Source organism: Rhinolophus hipposideros, assembly GCF_964194185.1.
Source record: "Rhinolophus hipposideros genome assembly, chromosome: 5".
Lineage (NCBI taxonomy): Eukaryota > Metazoa > Chordata > Mammalia > Chiroptera > Rhinolophidae > Rhinolophus > Rhinolophus hipposideros.
In genome coordinates this window covers 2,024,511-2,039,161 of record NC_138051.1, presented here as the reverse complement: position 1 = coordinate 2,039,161, position 14,651 = coordinate 2,024,511, and the positions used below count along the sequence as shown (strand labels likewise).

Here is a 14,651-nt window from a genome sequence, read left to right as displayed (position 1 = left end):
ACCATTAATCAAACTAAAAAGCTACTGTTGCCACTCCTACTTCCCTAGCTGAGAAGGTGGGACTTACTCTCTTCACAAGTGTCTTGCTTGCACAGAGCACCAAGCTCAGTCCCAACTGAGCAAAGTACAAACCTAGAATTTACTTCAGTTCAGACAAGTAGCCAGAGGACTTGCTCAGATGTTACTGAATAAAGAAACATACTCATTCAATGTTTATTTTCTCATGAAAACTATCAAAAACACTTAATTTCTCTTAAGAGAATGTATCGTATCAAGTCTGAGCAAAATTTTCAATTAAAACAGTTCATTAAACCTGAAATGCCCTAGGGCAACTCCCCACTACACACTGGTTGGAGAACACTCCATAAGTCACATACACAGGCTACACTAGTGCTCGACTTCAGCCTACTTTCTGTAATAAAACAGGGCCAGAACACTAGATTTTATCGAATCGAAAGTGGTCTAGATGTTCTAACAATTAGAGAAAATCAGAAAAATTTTCAAGAACACCTATAGTTACCTAAATTGCAACTTATTTCTCTGCAAAATTAAGCTCATACAGCAGAACCACCTGTGTAATGAAAGCATTCAGAAAAGCAAAGGTAAAAGGAATCAGAGCATTTTGTACTGTTATTTTTATGTCACCATCTTTTAAAAACAAATCATTTTTAATTTACATTTTACATTTAAAATGTAAATCCCATCCTCCCTTTTCTAAATCTGAGCCTTGTGAAGAACAGGAGCTCCCACATCCTTTTTCATGGCTAACTGGATTTGAAGTTCTAAGGCTCGGAAACAGTGGCCGAGTCTTAACTACCCACCACCCCATTGGCTCAAAGGAAGCCCCGCCCCGTACAGCCACGGTAATTTAACATCCAGAGAACTCCAGGAAGGACAGTCCCGGGCCACATTTCCAGTCTCTGATCCCTCTCCGTCCCTCCCCCCCATCACCGCTGCAGAAGCATGGTCACAGCACAAGCTGAGCTCGACCAGACTTCAACGCAAGGACCTTGGGCAGTTCGTCCCAATAATTACAACGAAGAGAGGAACGGTGGTGACCATACTCCCACTGTCCAAGCTGCCGGGTGCCATCCCCACTGCAAGCACCACGGAGAGACAACAGCTCCAGCACCGGGCCCGGGCCCCAGGCAAATGGCAATGCCGGAGCCACGACTGTTAAGTCCTGACACCTCCACAGCTCTGGTCGGCAAGGGCCCCTCCCACCCCGGAGACGTAGGGCGGGGCAAATCTAGGCGCCCAGACTCTCAAGCCAGCTCCAACAGCGGGCTTTCCCGAGCCCCGCCTCACTTGCCAAGGAGGCGGAAACCGGGGGGAGGGGAGGACGGCCCGGGGGCGTGGCATCGCCGCTCCGAACGGCCCCTCCGGCCAACCGGATCCCGAGGAGGAGGAGGAAGCCAGACTTCACGCCCCCTCCCTGCCTCGCCCCGCAGCCACACGCGGAAGACCCCCTGCCCGGCCCCCAACCCAGCAGGCCGGTGCGCGGAAGGCAGGCCGCGGCCCCGCCCACCCCGGAGGACAGGAGGGGGCCGACCGCAGAAAGCACTCAGCACAGGGCCGGTCCCGCCCCTTTCTCCACAATCGCACGCGCGCGCCGACCCCGCCCCTGAGCGGCGGCGCGAGAGCCCGCCTCCTCCGCGCGCACCGGGACTACGCTCTCCTCCCCCTCCCGCACGGAGCTACCCTGCTCCGCCCCCCCCCCCGCACAGATCCACACACCTCCCGCCCGGCTGCTCTACGGGAAGCCGAGGAGGTCAGCCCCCACCCGTAAAAATACACACCCTCGAGTCCCGCGTTACTCGCCACCAGGCTCCCCGCCCCGACCCCGGCCCGGCGTGTTCTCACCGCAAAGCTGCTCCGGCCGCTCCTTACTGCGTGTCCCTCTCGGCGTGAGCCTCGGGCTCAGCAGGGAGGCCCGAGAACGGCGCGGAGCATAGGCCCGCCGAAGGGGACTGGCACTCTCCTCTCCGCTAAAGAGGCGGTCACAGGCTCCGGTGCCCAGACTGGGAAGGAGGGAGGGAGGGAGGGAAACTCCGAGGGGGGAAGGGGAGGGGGGGAAGATGGAGAAACCGTCTCCGCCGCCTCTACCGCCGCGGCCGCTTCTCTGTTACCCGGGAAATCCCGCCCACTCCGCCGGCCCGCCCCGCAGAGGAAAGACTCAACTTCGCTCCGCCACAGGCTATATTACCCGCCTGTCAAAGGTTTAGCCAATCGCTGTGCCTTGCCCGCCGACGGCCCGCCCTTTCCCCCTTGCTGGATGGGGAGGGGGAGCCGCTCGCCTCCTCCACGCCCCTATTGGCGGGGAGCGTCCCTAACTCAACCCCGCCTATTGGAGACGAATTGCTGAATCCCACCCCCAAGCCGCAACACTATTGGATGATGGAGGGAAGCTCTTTACGTCTCATTGGAGGACTCCACATATCCCGCCCTGTGCCGTCTCAGCTACAGGCCCAACAAGTCAGCTCCCGCCCTCGCCGGTCACCGCATTGGAAGGCTACCCCGGCTCTCCCGCTGCCCTAGGAAGGTAAGTAACCGATGTGGGGTAAAATGTCGGTAAGTGAGACAAGGCTCCTCCTACCACACTGCCGGGCCAGGCCCCGCCCCCAACCATCGGATTGGAGATCTCGCGCCCGGTAGAAGCCTCCATTGGCTAGGACGCCCGTCTAGAAGGGACTGGCTCCGCCCTGCGCGAGGAGGCTGAACCTTAGCAGTCCTTTTGTGGAATGTTTACACTAGAGACTGAGCGCAGAGAGTTCCAGGGCCCGAAACAGGAGGTGCTGCGAAGCTCAGCAGCCAAGGTCCGGTCCCTGGGATTTTAAGGGGGAAGACGGTAGCAGCATTACCACCCTTGGATGACCCCCTTACAGAAAAAGAAAAGGAGAACCTCATCCTTCCTATCAGTTCTCTCTTTACAGTTTACATTTCCACACGCTGCCTCCTCGTAAACAAATATGCAGAGCAGCCGACAACTCCTATCAGTAAGTAGAGTGCAGAATTAAGGGCTGGAAATCAAAACCGAGAGTAGCCCCAGGGGTTGCCAACCTGCTGCACACTTCTCACACCGACATTCCCTAAACCTGAATGAGCAGTCTTAAAAGGGCGGAGATAACCAAAATGAAGGCAGGTCCCTAACAGCCACCGCCCTGGCAAGCCTCCGGAAGGCGGAGCGCGAAGCGTCAGGCACTTGCGATTTCCAGGGAGGCATCTTCAGACTCGAAGAATTGAGGAAGGAGATCAAACAGGCCATGGCATACATAAACCATCCCACACTTCAGAGAAAGGATAAAAATTCGAGTTGAGGACAAAAAAATAGTAAGAGCGGCTGTTCACGTTCTCCTCGGCCGAGTACTAATGGCAGAACATAGACCCTCTTTGTACAAGTTTTAGTGCCTCGAACACACACACAGTGGTTGCAGTGCCTAGGTTGCTTTTATTTATTCCCTCGATACAGCGAACTGACCCTGTCCTCGCTTTGGAGGGCGCTCAGGGGGCGCCAGGAGAGGAGGGGGCGGGACTAGAGGTTTCCCGCTCTCCAGCAAAGAGGCCCAGTCCACAAGTGGCAGGCCCCGGGGAATCTCGGTCCTCCTGTCTTGTCCTCCCTACGCTAAGCGGGGACAGCAGAAGCGAGCGCTGGCAACAGGTGGGCCTGACTGCAAGGGTGGCTTCCAGGCACAAGGACAAGGCAGCTAACTGTGAACCCCACGAGCAGTCGACAAATGGGAGCCGCCTTGCCGGGAGCCAAGCCCTGCCCCGGCACACAACTCTAAAAATAATACCGACTAAAGCGAACCCCGGGCCAAATCCCCCGGAGGTTCCGAAGGAGTGGCACTTCTGCAGAACTGACCAGAGGCTACCTTTAACTCTGGGTCGTCTCCACTCCCTGGACTGGGTGCACCACGGCGCTCCCACCTCATATCAAGAACCACTCCGAACCCAAGCAGGATTCGGCCACCGCGCCTCCTCCCCCCGCCTCCTGACTTCTCTGTCAACAAGGGATGAGCTGCCCTGGATCCAGCCTAAGGCATCCAGGCCAATCCTAGATTGCTTAGTTTTAGATAAAGATAACTAAGGACAGGGGCTGCCTTGCTCTGGTAAGAAAACACAGTCAGCGTCCGTAGCGTTCTCAAGCTTCAGCTCAGGGCGATCTTTGGGAAGTTAAGGGGCGCGGGAATAGCGAGGCCGCAGAGTCAGAACTTTAGTACTTGGCCCGGCAGGGCAGATATCACGCCCTGCAGAACACAAAGCTCTAAGCCCCTAACCGCACTCCACACCTTCAACCCCTAACTTCATCGCAAAGGTTACTACTAGATCTCGAGCCTTGGAGGATCATTGTGTTATTCTCGGCTCTCCCCGCCCCGCCTCGCCAAAGGCTCCAAGTCCGGTACTTCCGGGCGGGAGGACAGTTCGAAGGAGCAAGGCGGGTCTCACACGTGTGCCTACAGCGCACACAACCCGGGAAGGAGGCGGGAGGCAGGGGTGGACTTCCCCCTCCAACCTTGCTACGCCGGAGGCGGGACAACATCCCACCAATCAGAAGTAGGGGCGGAACCTTGCGCCTCTCGTAAGCCGCAGGAACCCTTCCTCCGCCCTTCACGGAAAAAAATCCTAGCAACTTAAACTCCAGCCCGGCCTCCGATAGGCGGAGCTCGGGAGAATGTCATCCAATCGATAACCGAGAATAAAAGGGAGTCGCGCCCAACCAGTGGAAGACAAGAGAAGGCGGGCCCTCTAGAAGAGTCCGAGGTGGGTGGAAGACAGGAAAAGCTCCGCCCCCCAGTTCTCCGCGCCAGTTGCACAAGCCGTCGTCGGGGTAGACATGTAGTAAACAGGGTAGGCCAAGCAGTGGATGCTGGAGAGGCCGGGCGCTCTGGGGGCTCGGGCCCCTACTCCTCGCCCGGAGGCGTTCCGACTGACGGCAGCAGTTCGCGCCGGAGCCCCACCTCCCAGCCCGCGGCCGCCATCCCGGCTGACAGGCGCGCCCCTCCCCTCCCGCTGATGCATTTCCTTTTCCCGAGTCCGAGCGTGGAGACTGTTTTCCCAGTTTCCGACCTTCACTGCCCCTTTCAGGCCACCCCCTCGTGGGCGCGCTCGCACGCCCGCGCCCCCGCCCCCGCCGCCTTGGGGTGGGCGGGGAGGGAAGCAGCTCCTTGTCTGCGGGATCAGCGGTAGCAAGGGTCGAAGCGGCCGAGTTCCTGGAGCTTTTGCACACCGCCGGGCCGCGTTCCGCGCGGGCTCGCGGCCGGGCTGGGTCACGGGCCCGAGGCCGGCTCTACCGCCACGGCCCACGATTTCGGCACGCCTAGACCTACGCGAGGGGCTCTTTCCGGTGGCCTCCCCGCCCCCGGCCGCCCCTCCTGCCAGGCCTGCGTTTCCCCGCCCCCAGAGTCCATAACAACCGCGGGCCCGCGGCGCCCGCGCCTCCCCGGAGCGCGCCCACCGCCCCTTCCGACAAGTTTGCGGATAGAAAAGCAACCCTCGGGGCGGCTGCCGCACTCGCCCGGCGTGGTTGGCGGAGAAAGCTGCGGGCCTCAGCTCGCTCGCGAACTCCAGCTCTCGACCCACTCGGCTTCGGAGGGCGCGGGCCGCTGCCCCCTGCCGAGCCCGCGCGCCGCAGCTCGGGTCCGGTTCCAGTCGGTGTGCGGAGTCTCCTTTTTTTCCCCCCTTTACAATAATTTTTTTTAAGGCATTTCAGAAGCATAGGGAGATCCTCTCCTGCCCGCCCCCTTCCCCAGTCCGCCACCGCAACCTACCGAAACCGACTGCTCGGTGCAATAAACTAGGCGGCACGGCCCGCGGACTGGCTACCCCGGGCCGGGCCGACCCCCTCCCCACGGAGCCCCCTCGGCTGGGAAACACTGGCGAGCGGGCGGCGCCAAGCGCGCTCCTTCCTGGCCTGCCCCCTGCCTTCCTCGGACTCCGAGCCTGCCCCAGCTCCGTCTCGGGGCCCGCGGCGCCCGCACTGTGTCGGACCGGCCCAAGCGACGGCCCGGCGAACTAGCCCCCCAAACGCCGGAGATTGGGGAGACCAAATTAAAAGCAGCTGTTTAACATACCTTGCGAGCCAGGCGAGGAGTCCTGAATGGGGGGAACGCCCCCCACGGACCATTGGCTCCCAAGCGCTCGCGTCAGTCACCATCGGCCCGCCTCCTCCCCTCGCCCCACCTCTTTCCTTCATTGAACTCCCCCTCCCGCCAACAAATATATATATAGATAAATGAGCCGCGCGTGGGAGGCGCATCTGTGGCAGAGGACCCTGGCTCTCCGGCACCGCTGCCTCGAGTTTCTTGAGGCTCTTGGACTGGAGGCAGACCTTGTAGGACTTGATCCACAGGGTGGGCTGGGAGGAGGAGCCAGTGAGGCTACCCCGCCCCCACGCCCTGCGCGCGCACGCACGCACGCACGCACGCACGCACGCGCGGTACGGGGGGCACAGGGAGGCTAGAGAGACAGCCTAGCGACTGACCGGAAGGTCTCAGCTCCCCTGGCCGTGTAACCTAACCGTGCATGGCCCATTCTGTTAGGCGCCTGCCTTAAAAATGAACTGTGTAAGCGGTAAGTCCTGCGTTGAGGGCAACAGGCACTTGTCTGAGCACCTACCGCGGGTGAGGCAGACACATTCGTGTGGCCCCCGCTGGCGCTGCCATTACAGAGGGCGGATAGGACGCTCACGCTGTGCCTTGCACGGGCTCCGGACCTCCCGAGGAGATGCTCCAGCAAAGAGCTGAAGCAGGGCAGAAATGTGTGCATAGGTATCCGTAGTCGCTCAGAGCAGGGAGACTTTTCTAGCTGGAGAAAGCCGGGCAAGTCTCACGGAAGAGGTGGCGTTCAAGTGGGGGCTTAACGGTTTCCTCAGGCAGAAATGGAGGGGCGAGTCGTTTTCAGCAACGGGCCCCAAGGAGTAAATGCACGACGCTGTGAAAGGCCTTGCAGTGTGGCTGCAGTCGTGACAGGCAGGGTTGAAAGATGGAACCAAATGGCCGAAGGCTCGAATGCGGAGCGTGCAGGCAGCGCGGCCTCTGACTGCAGGCCCGGAACGGGTGCGGCGCCGAGGGTGCGCTGGGGGAGGGGTGCCTACCGGCAGCACGGGAGGGCCCGAAGGAGACCGCGGGGTGCATCTGCCGGGGGAGGTCAACGGCGGGGGTCTCTCCCCGCCCCCCAGTCCAGAAAGCCGGCAGGACACCTCGAGCCGAAGCTCTGATTCAGCTTCTTCCTCGAAGCGTTTGCAGTGTGTGTCTTAACCTCCAAACGGAGTTTCTGGGGGCAAGGCTCAACAGAGCTGAGCCTGAGGTCAGGACACACACTGGTGTCCAGGCAAGGAAGTGTAGGTGAGACGGCGTGTGCAGCGTGAGAGCCTTAGGGTCCCGTGGTCACAACGGGGGCTGCTGCCCGTAGGCCGTCCCGGCATTTCAGGTGAGCTGTGACATGGACCTGACCAGGACAGTGGCAATCGGTAAGCAAGGCTGTTTCAGAGTGGCTAGTGGAGGGAAAGGGGTCAGCGTCCTGGTGTGTGCAGAGGGAGCAGAGCCTGAGGCTACTGGTTAGGTAATCTGGGTCCTGGAGTTAGCGTGCTCAGTAACTGGTGGGCGATACACCCCTCAGCAAGTCCCATCCTCCCTCTGGGCCTGTTTCCCCAACTTGGAAAATGGGGATGGAAAATGGAGTTGAAAGACAGGCTCAAAGGACCCTTCCCCACTGAGAGTTCATGGGGCTGGGGTGTCGGATGGGGAGGGAAGCTTGACACTGAGGGGGGAGGGGGGAAGAATTACTGATTAGGGAAGGGCAGTGTGTCCTAAAGTGAGGACTAACATTTGGGTGGTAGCTTAGTCGAATCATTGAGGGAAAGGGTATGGAAGGGAAAGGCCAGGAGCCGAGGACTGGGTGTCCAGTGGGAGGCCCAGCAGCTGGCAGGGCCACGGAGGTTGAAGTCCATTCTCAGACTGGGGGCTCCCTAGGGTGAGAACCAATTTTGACTATTATCAGAACAGAGATCCCCCTGATATCTGGGGCCCTATCTCAGATTCCTGCTCTATTTCCCAGAAGCTGTGACCTAGATGAAGGCCTAACAGATACTGTGTGAATGTGAGATGAGACAGAGTGTAGAGCAGAAAGAACATTAGAAGCTGAGTCCCATGGTGCCCACTTAGTCTCTCCTCTGTGGCTCACCCTCCTGTGCTGTACAAGAGGATAACACAGCAATCCTTGCTCCGTTATGAAGATCAAATGCAATGGTATTTAATATACCTTGTGAGGTTCTGAGCTTCTGTGGAGGCCAAAGGCCCAAGCACTTGACTGTAAGCCTGGACAGCACATGGTGTACTGTGGATGAAGTTACTTAGGGAGTATTTACAACTAGAACAGTTACTCCCACTCAATAGAACCAGATTTTGCTGCCATTCCCTACCTTCTATGTGCACCCCCTGGTGGAAATCCCCACTAGAAACCCCCCTGGATTGTGTGCCTGTAGGACTACCACTAACACCTCGGAGCCCCCAGTGCCCAGCAGTCAGGCCAAGGGGGCCCTTGGAAAGGGGACAGCAATTGTTTCTGACTCAGTACACTGATGCCTGCGTAGCAGCGAGGACCAGGCTCCGGGAAAGCATTGGACTTGGCGACATGAGCCCTCCAGCTGCCCCTAAGTTTGCATGCCCCCTACCGACCCCTACACTGTCGGTGAGGACAACCAGCGAGTGGAGGTGGGTGAGGGCCTTCCCTGGAGAGGTCAGAAGCTGGGTCCTGAGTCCCGGGAGGCCTCCTTTGTGTGACTTAGGGATGACTGTCCTATTTGTAGTTGAGCAAACTGAGGGTCAGAGTAGCAGAGTGACTTGTTCAAGTCAAGTAGCCAAGACTGTCTGGGGCCAAAGCCTGAGCTTTATCCATATGTCGTGGCCCGTGATCAGGTTGGGGTGTCTGGAGGAAAACAGCCTCCCCTCTTGCTCTGCCCTCCTGAACTCCAAGAGTAGTTTGTTCCCAGATCATTCCAAATGATTTCTGGCCCTTCCACAAATATTATCCTTGAAGAAGCAAGATCTGTCTTCCAAGCACATGCAGTGTCTTCAGCTCACGTGTACTCAGAACTGTCACACCTTCAGACACCATGCCTCACACGTCTCTCTCTCACACACACACACAGAGTCAGTCACAGAAAGGACTCAGTTTCTTAAGGTGCTTATGGGAGGTGGCTGAGACGTTGAGGCCTGCGCGTCAGTGATTGGGAAAAGGGTGTCACTGCCGGTGACAGAGCCCCTGCCAGCTATAGACCATTGCCAATTTGGGAATATCCAGGTGAGGGGCATAAGGCTTGGTCCCCACCCCCAACCCAAAGCATCCTATAGGTTCAAAGGGAAAAGCTCAAGCTATTGGTCAGAATCCGCTTAGCCACTTCCTAGCTGGATGTCTTTGGCAAGTCATTTATCTTTTCAACCTTCTTATCTGTAAACTAAGTATACCTACAGCAGTGGGCTGTTGGGAGATTAAAGTATGCCTGGCATTTAGTCAAGTTCTCAGACCTTTTCTTCTTCATTCTATGGCCAGACCACTGAAATGCGACGCCCCTCCCTGGTGCTGCAGTCTGAGGAGCCAGGGCAGGCAGAAGGACCCACTGTGTGAAGAAACTCCGTTTTTCAGGCTTAGGGTGTACCTATTCCATACTTCTGGTTTCTGGATAGCTTTGGAGGCTTGGAATCTTGTAGTGGGTTTGGAGATTGCCATTCACTGCCTTGAAACGTCTTCCCCTCACTGAGCATTAACTTACCCCTCTGGGCCACTTCTAGGCCAAATCTAGAAAGTAGATAAAACAGTATGTCCCCCAGTTTACCTGACTTTGTTTTCAAAGTGTTTCCTTTTGTGTATCAGCTAATTTTATTGTAAAGCACCAGGTTCCTTTGTTCCAATGAAACAGTAATCAGAGGCCTAGCACATAAGAGAGAAAAGGGGGGCCTTCTTCTGTTGGCGACAGCCCCAGCTGCCTGCTGCCTCTTCCTTCACGTCCCACGCATGCCCCTCCTGTCAGCCGCTGCCCCGAGGGCCACTAGTGAACCTAGTTCCCAATCCCATTCATTCATCCCAGCCACTGCCCTCACCAGACTATGAGAACACAGCCTGGCCTCGTCCTTGGGCACCTCTATCTATTAATCAAAATCTTTCACCGGCGTTTCTTCCTCCTTCCTCCCCTAAATGTTGGTGGCTCCCAAGGGTTTCTTCTCTTCTTGCCCTCCTCCTTCTCTGCTCTCACCCACTTCCAAGGATCCTAGCTTCTATCTAAATTAAGTCTCCAATTGACATCTTCCAGCCCAGAATCTGCCTTGAACATGAGACTCCATACATCCACTGGCTGCAGGCCACAGAATAGGTATTAAAGGTCAAGGAAGGAAAACAGAGACCCCACAGGATAAAGTGGCTGACCTGGGCTCAGCTGCACATCTGGCCAGTCATGAGGTTTGGACAACATTAGCTTAGGGAAGTTGCCAGGTTCTGGTGTGTGTGTGGGGGGGGAGAAGGGGGAGGGGGAGACGGAAGTGAACCTGGAGTGGGGGAGGGGCGCTGTGCCTGTTTTGATTATTTTCTCTCTACATCTCACTGTCTTGCTTTCCTACTTGCATTTCATCAGTCCTAACAACTATCAGGAACACATTACCCTAAATTGGAGAAAAAGAATCACTGTTCCTAGTCTCCACCTAACACTCCTAGCCTAGTTAGGACTCTGGTATAGTTAGCTATGGCCATGCTGGCCTTAGCTAGAAAAAAATTCGGGTGTTGCAGATTTAGCTTAAATTGAAGGAAGGATTTTATGACCGCTCTGGTGACAGGTGGAGAGATTAAACACTGCAGTGGGTTTCTGAGCGCTAGATCTCTATTTGTGAAGACCACTCAGTCTCGTCTGTGGTTGAGAGCAGAGTAGCTGAAAACACTTACCACTCCTGACTGTTGTGACTGTAAATGGGGCAGATACCTCCCAAGAGAAAATCTGGTTCCAAGCTGATAGGTGCTTCGCCCCTGCCCCCAGTGAGCTAACAGTGGTCTATGGGGGTGACCAAGATCTGACACAAACCTAAGGCTTTGTTGGCCGGAACTCTGGGTCCTTGGTTCGTCCCTTGGCTCTGAGTCACTGCCTACCCCACATGGAGCAGCGTGAAAGCCTTAAAGGCCTATGGGTTGGTCCGTGGATTACAGGGACTTGACCTGCTTTCCACGGTGGGGGCCACGTAGGACGGGAGCTGAGGGAATGTAGGGAAGTGACAGCAACTTGAAATAGACTTGGAAAACAAGCTAACACGGGATTCCACTGGAAGCTGCCACAACTGGAAAAGGGCCTGGTGGTCCCTCTGCAGGCGTTCACACTGTCCCACAAAGAACGAGACCCTGAGTTGGAGGGCCTGCAGTAGGATCGTCTAACACAGCCCCTTGAAGCAGGCCCTTATTCTACAAAAGGAAGCTAGGACTTGGCTGGGGCTGAGTGGAGGTGAGACCTCAACATTCCCAGAGCTCAGTTCCTCCAGGAAGGCTTTTCTACCTGGCCCACCTCTCTCCACAGCTCTGATCTGTGGGTTCCCCTATGAAGAGCTGTAATATGGACTGGAAACAGGAAGCCTTTAAGCGCAGGAGTCCCAGCTTCCTCGAGTGACAATGCTGAAGTGGTCCAGTGTCCCAAGAACCAGTCCCATTCTGTCATTTACCTGCAGATGGCATCATGGAGACCGAGGACAGTGGACCTCCTAGGCTGAGCAAGCTGGGGCACCCTTCACCTCAGGAGTCCCACCCTAGCTGACAGGGATGGGCAGGAGGAAGGGAATGCGAGAGGGAGCAAAGTGGTTGAAAAAATAGCCATCAAATTAGAAACTGAAGCCCGAGTTAGCCCACCATGCTTTCTCCAGTGAACATTTTCTTCACCTGTGTTCTCAACTGTACACTCCAGCATTTGACTGTGGGTTCTCCTGCTCTGTCACCAAATGTGTGAGAGCCTCGACTTCCTGGACAGATTTGGGGCTTCTTCTGTCCTCCCCTCTCTCTACCTCCTGTAGCCCCAGCACAGGTAGACTCACCCTGAGTATTGATTATCTTCCCAACGGTGAAGGCTACAATAAACTACGGCAGTGGGGGAAAGCTACAGAACATTTTCTCTCACATTTGGAAGACGCCAACCGGCTCCCCTTGCTGAGAGTCAGGAACACAGACACACATGGTTACCTCTGTCTGTCGATAAAACCTGGCTCGTGGTCACTCACTTAACCACCTGGGTAGGAGGATCTGGAAGCTAAATCTTTGTGGAGCTCTTGCAAGTGACAAGCTCCCACTCCTCAGACGTTCAATGAGGAACTCGTGTAACTTCTGAATCTACAGAGCAGTGGGTTACAGCCTCTTGAAGTAAGTGACAGCTCAAGTCTACCTCTCCCAGATCTTTTTATCGTGAATCCTGTTTCCTACACACTTCACCAAACCCCTAACCGCTCTGATTTCCCAGATTTCAAGTATCCCTATCCACCTCTTACGGTGGCATGCCCCCAAGAGAGCAGAGGGAGAGGACAGGCTTAATGTTTTGCTCTTCTACACTTCAGCTCTGATTCAGTAAGAAACTCGAGAAAACTGTGTTGGCAGACCAGGGGATGAACGCTAGCAGGGAGTCTAGTGTAAGAGCTGACAGCAGCTGGTCTGGAGTCAGGGAGTCTAGGCTTTCGGCAGTGGCCAATTAATTTTCCTGGGCTTCGGGTTTTCCTCTTGTCAAATGCTTTGAGTGGGTGAAACAATACCTACAAAGCACTTTAAACAGTATCCGGAACACAGCCACCCAGTAAATGTTAGCTGTTATAACTTTTATTAAGAACACCCCAATATTTGCACACACTCCAGGCCCATACTGTCCCACGTGGGCAGGCTGTCACTGGTCAGTAGGGCAGTGGCTCTACATAGACAGAGCTTCTGGTTCCGTTCTAAGAGAGATGCAAATGATCCGATCTTCTCACAAAGACCAGTGAACCCACAGGGATGGCGCTGCCCTGGGAGCATGACCCCTTTGGCACTCTGCAGACCTGAAGACCCTCCACGAGCTTTTATCTGCGAGAACCCGTCACCGACTCTGCCCCTCTTCTAGTCTACTACATGCAGCATGAGCTCAAGATCAATTAGCTGAATTTTAAAGAACTGTTTATACTCTGAAGGAGTAATACCAAAAGTCCCCCTCTGGTTTCCAAAGACAAAACCATCTCGCTCCTTGAGAGACAGCGATGCAGTGACGAGGCCCGAGGCTCTGTAAGCAGAGCGACCTGAGCTCTGGTTCTAGAGGAAATCACTGTGACCCTCTGGACCTGACCTTCATCCATAGAGAAGTAGAGTGGAGGGAGGAGAACCTCTCACATTGAAGTCGGGAGGCTTCAATGACATGATGGGGGTAAAGCGCCACGCATAAAGACTGGCACCCAGCAAGCACTCGGCTGGTACCGGTTCCCTATTTCTGCCCAGAGCAAAGGCCATGGCCTACAGACAAGGTGAGTAGCTCTCAGACCTGAAGGTCTCAGTACTAAGGCCTTGGGGCCCGCCCTGTCTCCTCATCCCTCCCACACCAACTCTCAGACCCCCTCCTCACCTTCCCAGCCCCAAACTGCTACTAAATTGATGAAGCTAAAAGGGTTTGATCATGTCGGTATATTTATACGTAAATACAAAACTGTATCGGTGTAAGATATTGAATATGAACATTTACAATTATTTTCTGAATCGGACTCAGTCCATTGACATTAAATACAAAATGAAAAGATTGTAAAAATAAGAACATATACATTCAAAGAGCTTATTACAGTATAAAATTACTGAGGTCTGATCAGCTGCCAACCTCATCTCCAATGGGGGAAGGTTTCTGGGTTCCTGGGATTCTCTTGGGAATGTAGAGTGCTGGGGACTCTTGATTCCATCCCTGGCACATCAGGCTGGGTCGGCTGGGAGCAGAAAGGGACAGGCTGAGTGACTAGGCGGGAAACAGTAATTGCAGGGGTCTGCCTCACCCAGATAGGAGTTAAGCATTTTATTGACACAGAACTTGAGCTCCAGGGTCTGGAAGGCTAGTAGGCAGAGAGAGATGGGCAACTGAGTGGACAGGGCTAAGCTGTATAGGAAAGAAACCTTCTAGAAAAGAAAAATGGCCCTCCAGCTCATTCTCCCAGGGAAGGATTTTCATAGTAGTTTTCTCTCCCTCATACTTGGGCTCCTTCTCTTTCCTTCTAAGACATTGTACCGATTGCTTTTTACTCTAGTTGCTCAGTTAGTTCACCTCTACCCCCAGACTCCAATCCCCAAGGGATAGGAAGAGGGTCAGGAATCACAGTGGAGGTCTGTTCCCCAAATCCGCAAAGTAAACAGAAATCATGAAGCAAAGGCAATCCATGCTGAATAACCCAGTGTCACCACAAACCAGTATTCTTGGCTCCAACAGGCAGCATCCCAGAGAGAGAGAAGTCATTATGGAAGGATGAGGGCTGTGGCAGGAGCACGGAGAGTGGATGTGTGTCCTCTTCCACCACTCTGCGGCCTAACCACCAGAGACATGATCCCCAACCCCCGCTAACCCACAATAAACAGGAAGGTCCATGAAGCAAGGAGTCCTGAACTGCAACACGGAGCCAGCCCCAGGAACTGCTACAAAGGAG

General features: G+C 55.3%; 1 protein-coding gene across 3 annotated transcripts in view; it reads right to left on the bottom strand.

Moving 5' to 3' along the window:
* Window positions 1-6,188, bottom strand: part of SIN3A (SIN3 transcription regulator family member A) — a 64,855-nt gene extending 58,667 nt beyond the window's left edge. The window contains exon 1 of one of the 3 annotated variants that reach the window (XM_081049985.1): window positions 6,072-6,188. The gene's annotated coding sequence lies outside the window, so the exon portion shown is untranslated. Of the gene's footprint in view, window positions 1-1,863; window positions 2,145-6,071 lie in introns of those variants that run through there. The other 2 variants (XM_081049984.1, XM_081049986.1) reach the window with 2 other exon arrangements.
* Window positions 6,189-14,651: the final 8,463 nt, after the last annotated feature.